General features: G+C 50.7%; 1 protein-coding gene across 2 annotated transcripts in view; it reads right to left on the reverse strand.

The window, feature by feature from the left end:
• The window catches only part of PCGF2 (polycomb group ring finger 2), a 34,986-nt gene extending 26,278 nt beyond the window's left edge, over positions 1–8,708 (reverse strand). For both annotated transcript variants that reach the window (XM_039516961.1, XM_039516956.1), the window contains exon 1: positions 8,553–8,708. The gene's annotated coding sequence lies outside the window, so the exon portion shown is untranslated. The remainder of the gene's footprint in view (positions 1–8,552) is intronic.
• Positions 8,709–9,015: the final 307 nt, after the last annotated feature.

The raw sequence follows: 9,015 nt of genomic DNA on the forward strand, positions 1-9,015 counted from the left end.
TGTCAAGGGGGAAGGGGGCCGAGGAGAAATTGGGACTATCCTGCTCCAGGCGGTGGCTAAAGCCACCACTCCCAGCCCCGCCCCCCCTTCAGCGCAGGCAACTCAGGGGAGCAAGAGCCCCGTTTGCCACCCAGCATTAGCGCCTGCCCGCTGGGAAGCATTTGTGGGGTGGTTTGCAAACAAGCCAACAACACAACAGATGCGGGTCAGAAAGAGGCTGGTGGGTTTGGGGAAACGCCCGTTCTGCTTTCTGGACTGGATTGGGTCATCCCCCCCCCCTTTCTCCCAGCCCCATTTCCCCTTGTAGATTCCCAAGGCAAAAGCCCGTCTCACACCCCTATGGGGTCCTCCGGCTTGTTTGCTCCCATCCCCCCCATACACACACACACCCCTTGACTACACTTAATAGCAGCACGTCTCCCTCCCCCCGCCCCCTTCAAGCCTCAGCATCATCAAGGTAGTGAAGTGCCCCGCAGACCCCTTTACAAGGCGCAGGTGACGTTGGGGCTGCTGATAGGCTCCCTGTGCGCTGGTTTCTATAGTTACCTGCAGGGTAACAGCTGGCAAGATGCCAACACCAACAGCCAAGCGAAGCGGGGGGGGGAGCTTTGGCCTGCCTGGTGCACCTGAAATCCAATCCCCCTCCAGTGACTCGGGCTCTCGCCGGGCAATGAGTTCTGCAGGTCCCCTGCTCCCTGCAAGACTCTCCTGTTTTTTTTAATGTTATCCTCTCAGTCTAGCAAATGGCGTCATGGGTCTCTAAAGGAGAGGGGAGGGGAGGGGGAGCCCGAGACGCCAGCACAAACCGGTTTTAATAAACCGGATGATAATCATCCTGATTTCATGACTCAGATGGGGCTGGCGCTGGTCTCCTTTTAAAACACCCCCCGTCCCCCCAAAAAAACACCCTCCACCGCCCTGACCTTTTCCCCACCCCCAGAAAATAAATACATTCAATCCTCCTCCACTCCCGGCATCCATCCACCCACTCACCTCCCTGTCTATCCCCCCCTTAAAAAAAAACCTATTTAAACAGCTCTGCTGCATCTTTCAAACCCAGAGCTGATTACGTTTAAACTGCCCCCTTTGGGCTTAATTTTGCAGAGACCCCTGTTCCCTTTAAAATATTAACTCCTTAGGGGCCTGAAAGAGGATGGTCTGTGATGTAACTGGGAGATTAGCGATCTGCTTCCTCCCCCCACTCCAGCTCTGGTAATGACCTTGGGCAAGGTGCCTTCCTTCTCTGCTGCCTCAGTTTCCCCCACCTGCGAAATTAGAGGAATGATGCCTCCCCCCACCCGGCAGGGATGCTGCAAAGCTTGAGTCCTTTCATGTTTGTAATGGGCTCCTTCTTGATCCTCTGGTGGAAAGCGTTATATCAAAGTGGAGCACGTCGCTTTATCGTTTGATTAAACGGCACCGTTGGAGGTGTCTCTCCTCCAGGACACAGTCACCAGAAAGCCAAACGTACACCCCACTCCTGCGCAGATCCCCCAGGATTCACCACTTCCCCTCCTGCTACCTTCCCTAAGGTTCGCTAGTTTCCTCACCTCTGGGGCAAGTTTTCTGAACAGAAAGATCCGGATCTTTCCACGGGTGTGGGCAGGACAACAATATATCGATGGGCAATATCAGAGAGGCACCATTTATCACCAGACAAGACATGCACAGCTGGTTATGCGGGTTCCCAAACGCTTATTAGAAAATATTATTATTATTTATCATAATAGTGGTAATTAATAATAATGCCATATAATTTTATTGCTGCAAAATAGACACGCCTGCATTTCACAAAGAGAGACTCGCGACGTGTTGGGTTAATGTAGTCTTTGCTAGCAGTTACAGTAGGCATCAGACCCCGACAACAGGAAATTCTCCTTTCGGGTTTGCAAAGTACAGTAGGAGCAAGCGAGAGGAGGGTTTACACAAAGCAAGAGGGCACGTGACCTCAGATGTGGGTCTGGATTTAAAATCTCGACAAGGCTCCAGAACCAGATCAATCGCCCCTTTTTTCCCCCTCTCTCTCTCAGCCTCCCTCAGTCTGTGCCTAGGACACGTTATCTTTCCAGATCACCAAAGTTTTCCCTTGCTATTACCAAATAATTTTGCTTTGCTGCCGTTGCCTCGCAAGAAGGCGATAGTGCAACCATCCCAGTTTGAAAGGGATGAGAAAAAACATCTTAAAAGCAGACAATAATTCCGAGACACAGATTATTCCTCCCATGGAAATAAATTATTTTGCATGTTGATTTCCTGCAAAACGCTGTGGGTTATGCATCTTGCTATTACATACACGTATATCCTGCTTCCCTTTTTTTTTTTTTAAAGTTTCCACACTCTCTATGAACAGAAGACATTACACATATTTTTCATTTTTAAAAACAGATTTGGAGAGGGAGGGGAAAAATGAATTGTTCTGATCGTTTACCCTGACATTTGATCTGGTTTTAGAAGAAGATGCATCAGAGCTTTTAAAATGTAGAGAGGAAGCTCAAATCCTTCCAAGAAACTCAAATCCTCCCAAGAAAATACAAGTTAAGAATCTTAAAAGTGCTTGGAGATTTGGGGTGCCTTAATTTTGGGGGTGTCCCAGCACTTTCTGAATATCAGACCCTTTTTAAAGTATCTCAAGTCAGGCACCCAAAAACACTTGAAAATCTCAGGTAAAGTCAGTGTAGAGTCAAGAAGTCTTCACCCGACCAGGGACTTTTGGAGTGAACATCCTCCTAATTTCTTTTTTTCTAAAAAAACCCACAACTTTTTGCTAAAAAGCCAGAGTCCAAATGTTCTGGATTCTGCAGTATTCCTACAAAAGCAACGTCTAACCCCTTTCTCTCTGTCTCCCCTCACGTCAGAGTCTATATATTTTAAGATCCTTCACACACACACCCTCTGTCAAATCAGAAATGATGTTCTCTGGGGCTTTCCCCCGCAGATTAATACTAGCAACAACAACGACGATCATTAATTAATTAATAAGCCAGAAGACTCCAGTCTGAGATGGTTTTCACGTGTGAAAGAGGGGCGCCTGGGACCTTTAGAACTAGTCCGACCTCCATAACAGGAGAGTTGAAATTAGATAGATCTTTGCCTCTGGACCTACCAGTGACCCGTGAACCAACTTCTCAATGTTAAGGGCACCTTTAAGGTATTTCCACCCTCTTTCTCTCCCCCCTTCCCCCACGATGGGGTCATTCAGAGAATTAAGCAGACGCGGGTGCGGCCCCCTTCCTCAAAACCAGGAAAATATTTGTACAGATGTAACCAAAACATTGGTGGCTGATCTCTCTCTCTCTCTCTCACACACACACACCTCCCAAATTCACTGCAACTGTGCACAGTTTTTATCTCCTATGGAAACATTCAAGGCAGCATCTGACCATGAATGCAGCTTTATGCAGGCGAAGAGAAGCCTTTCCACAGACTGGCCCCAAAACTGAATTTGAGGCGGTGGGGGGGGGGGGAGAGGAAACAGTGAGTAATTGAGTGGAAAAGCCAGTCAGAGCAGCATTAGCCTGCTAGTCCTCCTTGCTTTCTCGAAGCAATAAATAAAAAATAAACCATCCACCAAGTACCCCTACGCAGCTGAACAGAGCACTCCATGCTAGGTTAACCATCCCTTGTCCTTCAGGGCGAATGGAGCGGCACTAGGACTCAGCAACTATTTTCAAAGGCCGGATTCTGCTCTAATTTACCCATGTCTAAACGCAAAGCCAGTCGGTGAAGTTGCTACCGATTTGGAGGAATGGAATTGAGCTTTTCTATATTTCAGGGAACAGGCAGCAGTTCAGAAACCCCTGATATTAGAGTGTACATATATCTGGATAATTAGGGTTTGTCCATAACATGCAAAAATTAAGACTTAAGAGCAGCTCATGGAAATGCTGTCAGAAAATCCCAGCGGTGAAGTCTAAGGCAGCAGGGGACTTTGTCAGAACCAGTGAGCCCCATTCTCCATCATGTCCCCAGACAAAGCTTCGATTGACTTCTCCAGTTTAGCCCAAACAGGATCGGGCCCCCTCACTACGATTTTTTACATGCTGTTTGGGGATTGTTTCATTCTTCACATTTTTTTTTCTCTAAAGTTCTTCCAAGGAATTTGTATTAAAAAATCCAAGAGATCAAACCTGGATCTTTTCTGAGCTTCACGGTTGAAGGGAGGAGGTGTCATTTTCCTTTTCTTTCTTTCTTCCTTCCCCCTTTCCCTTTTAAGTGCTTTATTTAGTCAACAGAGCAGAACAGGACAAAATCAATAAAAAAATCTCCTCTGACTGCTGCAGGTTTCTCCAGCCCCAGAAGAGGACTTGCTACAGAATCTAGCCCTGCCAGAAACAGTTGTGGGAATCCAGGGCAACATGTATTTGTTAGTAATTAAGTATTTTTCCAGTGAAAAACCCCTTGGCATCACATCTGTTGGTGACAAGCATATTGGCTGCAACAGTCTGGAGAGGTTTGGAGGCTGAGTTGTGTTAGACACCACAATCAATGACTGACAGCAAATTCCCACAGTCCATCTGCCTGTGTAAATCACTGGCATGCAGAGAAGTGGTGCCAAATTTTCAAAAGAGGTGATGAGGGGTCCTGATTTTCAAGTGTTCAGCACCAGATTTTCCAAAGAGCCCAGCTCAACTTTAAGCATCCAAATAAAGGCAAGATATTCAACAATAACAAAAGGGGGCGGGGGGAAGTCCAGCACCCAGCATGACAATTTGGCCGCTTATTTTGGTGCCTCCATGAGAGAAGAGTTCTTTTGAAAATTTGGCGCAGGGCGTTCAATCCAGGCTAGTAGTGCAGTGAGGGTAGATACAGGTATCTGGAGTAAACTCGCTTTTTATTTTGGAAGACATGGACGGGGGAGGAAGTGATGCTCCAATGGAAGACGATGGCAAAGCTCTGCTCAGCGTTTCAGTGGTAGCAGGGAATCACCACCCCTCTTAGTGCTCTCAGGAGCTGCTCAATCTCTCGTCACTTTTCAATCCATTATTAGGGGTGGGCTAGCTTTTCGGTGGGTTTCACGGGGAGGTTCCTAGTCCGGGAGAACTTTTCTAATGATGCTTGTTTAAAAATGAATGTCCAGGTCTGATCTTGGCTTAGTTGTGATACGATGTTAGTTGTTTGTTTTGTCTTTCCACGCCCGCATAGTTAATCATTATTAACAGATCAGGAGCTCTGAAGGCAGAAGCCGGCTAGGCCTGGGAATGACAGCACCCCAGCGGGACTGTTCCAGCCACTGGGCCTTGAGAATTAGCGACACTTTACGGGTTCTTTTGTGGAAACTGTTCCCAATACACATTGGAAAGGGGCGATTGGGGACAGGGTTTCAGGTGTGTGGGTGGCCAGCATCCGAAAGGAGGAGCGCAAGGGAAGGTGAGTCTATATTCCCAGATGGCAATTCGCACCCCCGGAAGGCAGGGGAAGGTGGTCTGTGCACATCAACCCAAGGGGTGAACTTCACCTTTCCGGGAGCCCCAAGCTCGCCGGGGCAGAGGGGTGACACTCCCAGCCGTTGCAGAGAAAGGAGACCGAATTTGCAGGGAGCAGGAGGACATTTCAAAGTCCCCCATAACTTCTCGACCGCTGTCATCCCCTCCCTCCTCTCTGCCCCAGCTAAGAAATAACCCCCACGTCCCTCCGTTTGCATATCATTCTACCACTTGTCCAGTAAGCCGGGGAACCCTCCAGCAATGGTACAATATTCCAAGGCAGGAGGAATCCCCCGGGCACAGGACACCCACCCACACAACCCCTCAAGCTGCGAAGCAGCGCCCACTGCACAAGATCAGCCTTGCGAACAACCAGCCGAGGCGCAAACCCGCTGTTCGCAAAGAAGCGGAGCTCGCTGGCTCATACGTGCTGTCTCTTCCCCAGCCCCCACTCAGGGAGCTCGCAGGGACTTGTCGATACATGTAAACAAAGGGATCGATCGCCGGGACAAAACGCAGCTAGGTCTTGGTTTGTGGAAGTTTATATCCTCCTGTACCGACTCCAGTGTGCGCAAGGGGGTGACGGGAGGTTCCTAGGTCCGGTCTCAGCTCCCTGTATGGAGCCTTCCATCCTGAGTCCTAAGACAGCCCTTCGAACCCACGCGAGAAAAGCCCCGTGGGTTGTCACCGCGGCAGAGGAAGAACAAATACACCGACACCTCCCCGGCCCCAACGTTGTATAATGGAACGGGGTCCCTCCCATTCACAACTTGGATCCATCCCGCCTGAAGACCAGCCACACGCGCACGACTCCTGGACACGGCAAAGAATGGAGAACCTTGAACTCAGGGCCCCGATTTCAAAGCGCAAAACCGGTCCATTCCCCTCAAGAATTGGCTCACTGCTACCAAAGCTCCTTGACACGAGATTTCTCCCCTTCCTACCTCATCAATATCAAACAGAACAGCAATCCCTTTGCAGTGATGGGTTTGGTTTTGTTTTGTTGGTTTGGTTGGTTGGGGTTTTTTTTTGGTTACACAAGGGTTATTTCATGCATCTTTTTCTCCAAACAAAGCAGGCTTTGTGCGCAGACGCTCCATAATAATGATGATAATACAATCTGGGGTGAGGGGGGAATATTTCCATCATCCAGCTCTATGGAAGAGGTGATGGCTAATCTGGGGAAGGAGAACGGGACCTCCATAATTATAAAACCTTCCCTCTGTCCCACACATTCCCCTCCCAAAAATATATATATGCCCTCCAGAAAGAGTTCCATAGACAAAGAGAAAGTAACTCTTTCATGGGCAGGGGAATATATATAACTGTATCCATACACAAGAACTCCCTCCTTTTAATTCTGGAGGGAAAGGTACAGCAGGAGAGGCTCTTTCTCTTTGCATCTTGGGGGGGTTGGGAAGTCTTTATTTTATTTGTTTGTTTATTCTGTCCCAAAGTAAGAAGAATGGCCCCGCTTGAATGAAAAAAGGCGACATGGAAAAGAGGGTGGGGAGAGGGAGAGCCACTTTCCTGCCAACCTCCCCCCCGCCCCCAAGCCGAGCTGTGGGCTCATTCTGAGATTCTATTGCAATCTATTATTCATCAGGCATGGAGGGGCGATCCGCGCTAATTAGCTGCGAGGTGTCCACACGTAGTTGGGGAGGGAGAAAGACAGAAAAGAAAAAAGACCCTGGCGGGATCTAAATGGGGATTTTTTTGTTTGTTTGTTTGCGGGTGAGATGAATTGCAAAGTGGGTTTTCATTCCTACCTCTCCTTTCGCTCTTTCTGCGGTAGGAGACTCAGCCCCACTCAGATAGCTTCGTTGGACTTCCATATTGATTCGCAAAACATCGCGACAATTAAAACCAAATGAAAGATGCCCCCCTCCCTCCCCCCGCAGCTCCCCTCGACTCTGTTGCAACGACTTCACTCCCACCCCCTCCCCCACGAGGGTCTCCTGGCAAACCCCTGCCGGCCCCCTCTGTTTTATTTTGGAGCGGTGGGGGTGGTACATTATGTTGCTTTCTATGTATTTGTTTTCACACGAGCGGATGGGACCCAGATGACTTCGGGAATGACAGGAAAACAAGGACCCCCTTCCTCTCTCCACAGCCACCCCTCTTCTCTCTGTCGGTCCCCTCTGGGGTTGGATCCCAGACCCTGGAATCCCCACCCAGCCCGAGGGGGGCGCATCGGCACAGTACAATCGCTGTCTCGTCAACTTGGGGGTCTTCGCCCCCTCCACAACCTTCTCCACATTCATTTTCTGTCCAACCGTGGAGAAACCGCGCCATATTGCTCCAACATCTCAGTTCCTAAGACACACACCCCCCCGCGCCACCCACGTCCATGCGCCCTTGGGCAGGACTCGCGCGCCCCTTGCCCTTCGCGCGCCTACAATGTGGCATCCCCGGGGTGGGGTATTTCCTGGGGGCTCTTTGGGGGCGGGTTCGGGGTTCGGGCTTGCCAGGGTGCTGTCAAACCCGGTTCCCTCTCCCCAGATCCCCGTCTCCCTTGCCCCCCACACACCGGGGCAGCCCCCGCCCGGCTGCCAGCCTCCCTGCGTCGGGGCCAAAGAAAAGCGGTTGGGGGGGGGAGAGAGAGAAGGGATCCAAAAAGTTAGGCGTGCCAATTGGAGAGAGAGAAGGCGGCTGCCAAGAGAAAGGAGCCAAGAGAGCGGGCACGGGGGAGCAGACACCCTCCCCGGTTGGGGTAGAGAGTGGAGAGGTTGGGGGGGGGTGAACTGCCATGTCTGGGGGGGGGAGGGGATCTCATGCAAATTCTCCCCCCCCCCTCCGGACCCTGCCAGAAAACCAGCAGCAGCAGCAGCAGCAGCAGCGGCACAAAGAGAAAGATAGGAAGCCAGGCAGGAGATGGATACCAAATAAACCGATCGGCCATCTTGAAAGCAGAGAGAGAGAGAGCGGAAAAATAGAAAAGGAAGGAAGAAAAACCAACCCCCGAAAGACAGAAGATGTCACAGAAGCCGAGGCAGGGAGCTCGCAGCCTGGACCGCAGACAAGAGCCCTTCCCTGGAGGGGGGCGGGAGGGAGAGATCTATTCCCTCCCCCTCTACCCCCCAACACCCCACAGAGCAAAAGGGATTGTAGGGGGAGGTGTGTCCCTACCTGATCCCGGATCTTTTCGGGGAGGGGGGGCGAGCAGGGTTGGGAAAACAGCGAGCTCCCCCAAACCCCCCCTTTTCTCTCCTTTTCTTTTATTTTTTGTGCCAAAGTGTCGGAGCTGGAAGAAACGCGTCTGTGTAGCTGCTGATGGGATATGAAGGGGGGGGCCCACAAAATGGCTTTTTTTCCCTTCCAGACAAGAGATTGGCCCCGCCCCCTTTTGCCTCACGTGATCTCATTCCTTTAGGGTGTTTGCAAAGGGGCTGAGGTGCAAAGGGGGGGAGACAAAAACTGAGATTCGTCCCCCCCCGGCACCCGCCCCCCGGAGCATCCTGACAATACAGAACCAGCAGCATCCGCCGGCGCAAACCCCTGCCCGGGGACCCAGCCGCAGTCGCGAAACCCGGGGCAGCTACGAAACATGAGGCTCCAATCGGAACAAAAGCAGCTACGCTCTTCCCTCCAT

Source organism: Mauremys reevesii, linkage group 27, assembly GCF_016161935.1.
Source record: "Mauremys reevesii isolate NIE-2019 linkage group 27, ASM1616193v1, whole genome shotgun sequence".
NCBI lineage: Eukaryota > Metazoa > Chordata > Testudines > Geoemydidae > Mauremys > Mauremys reevesii.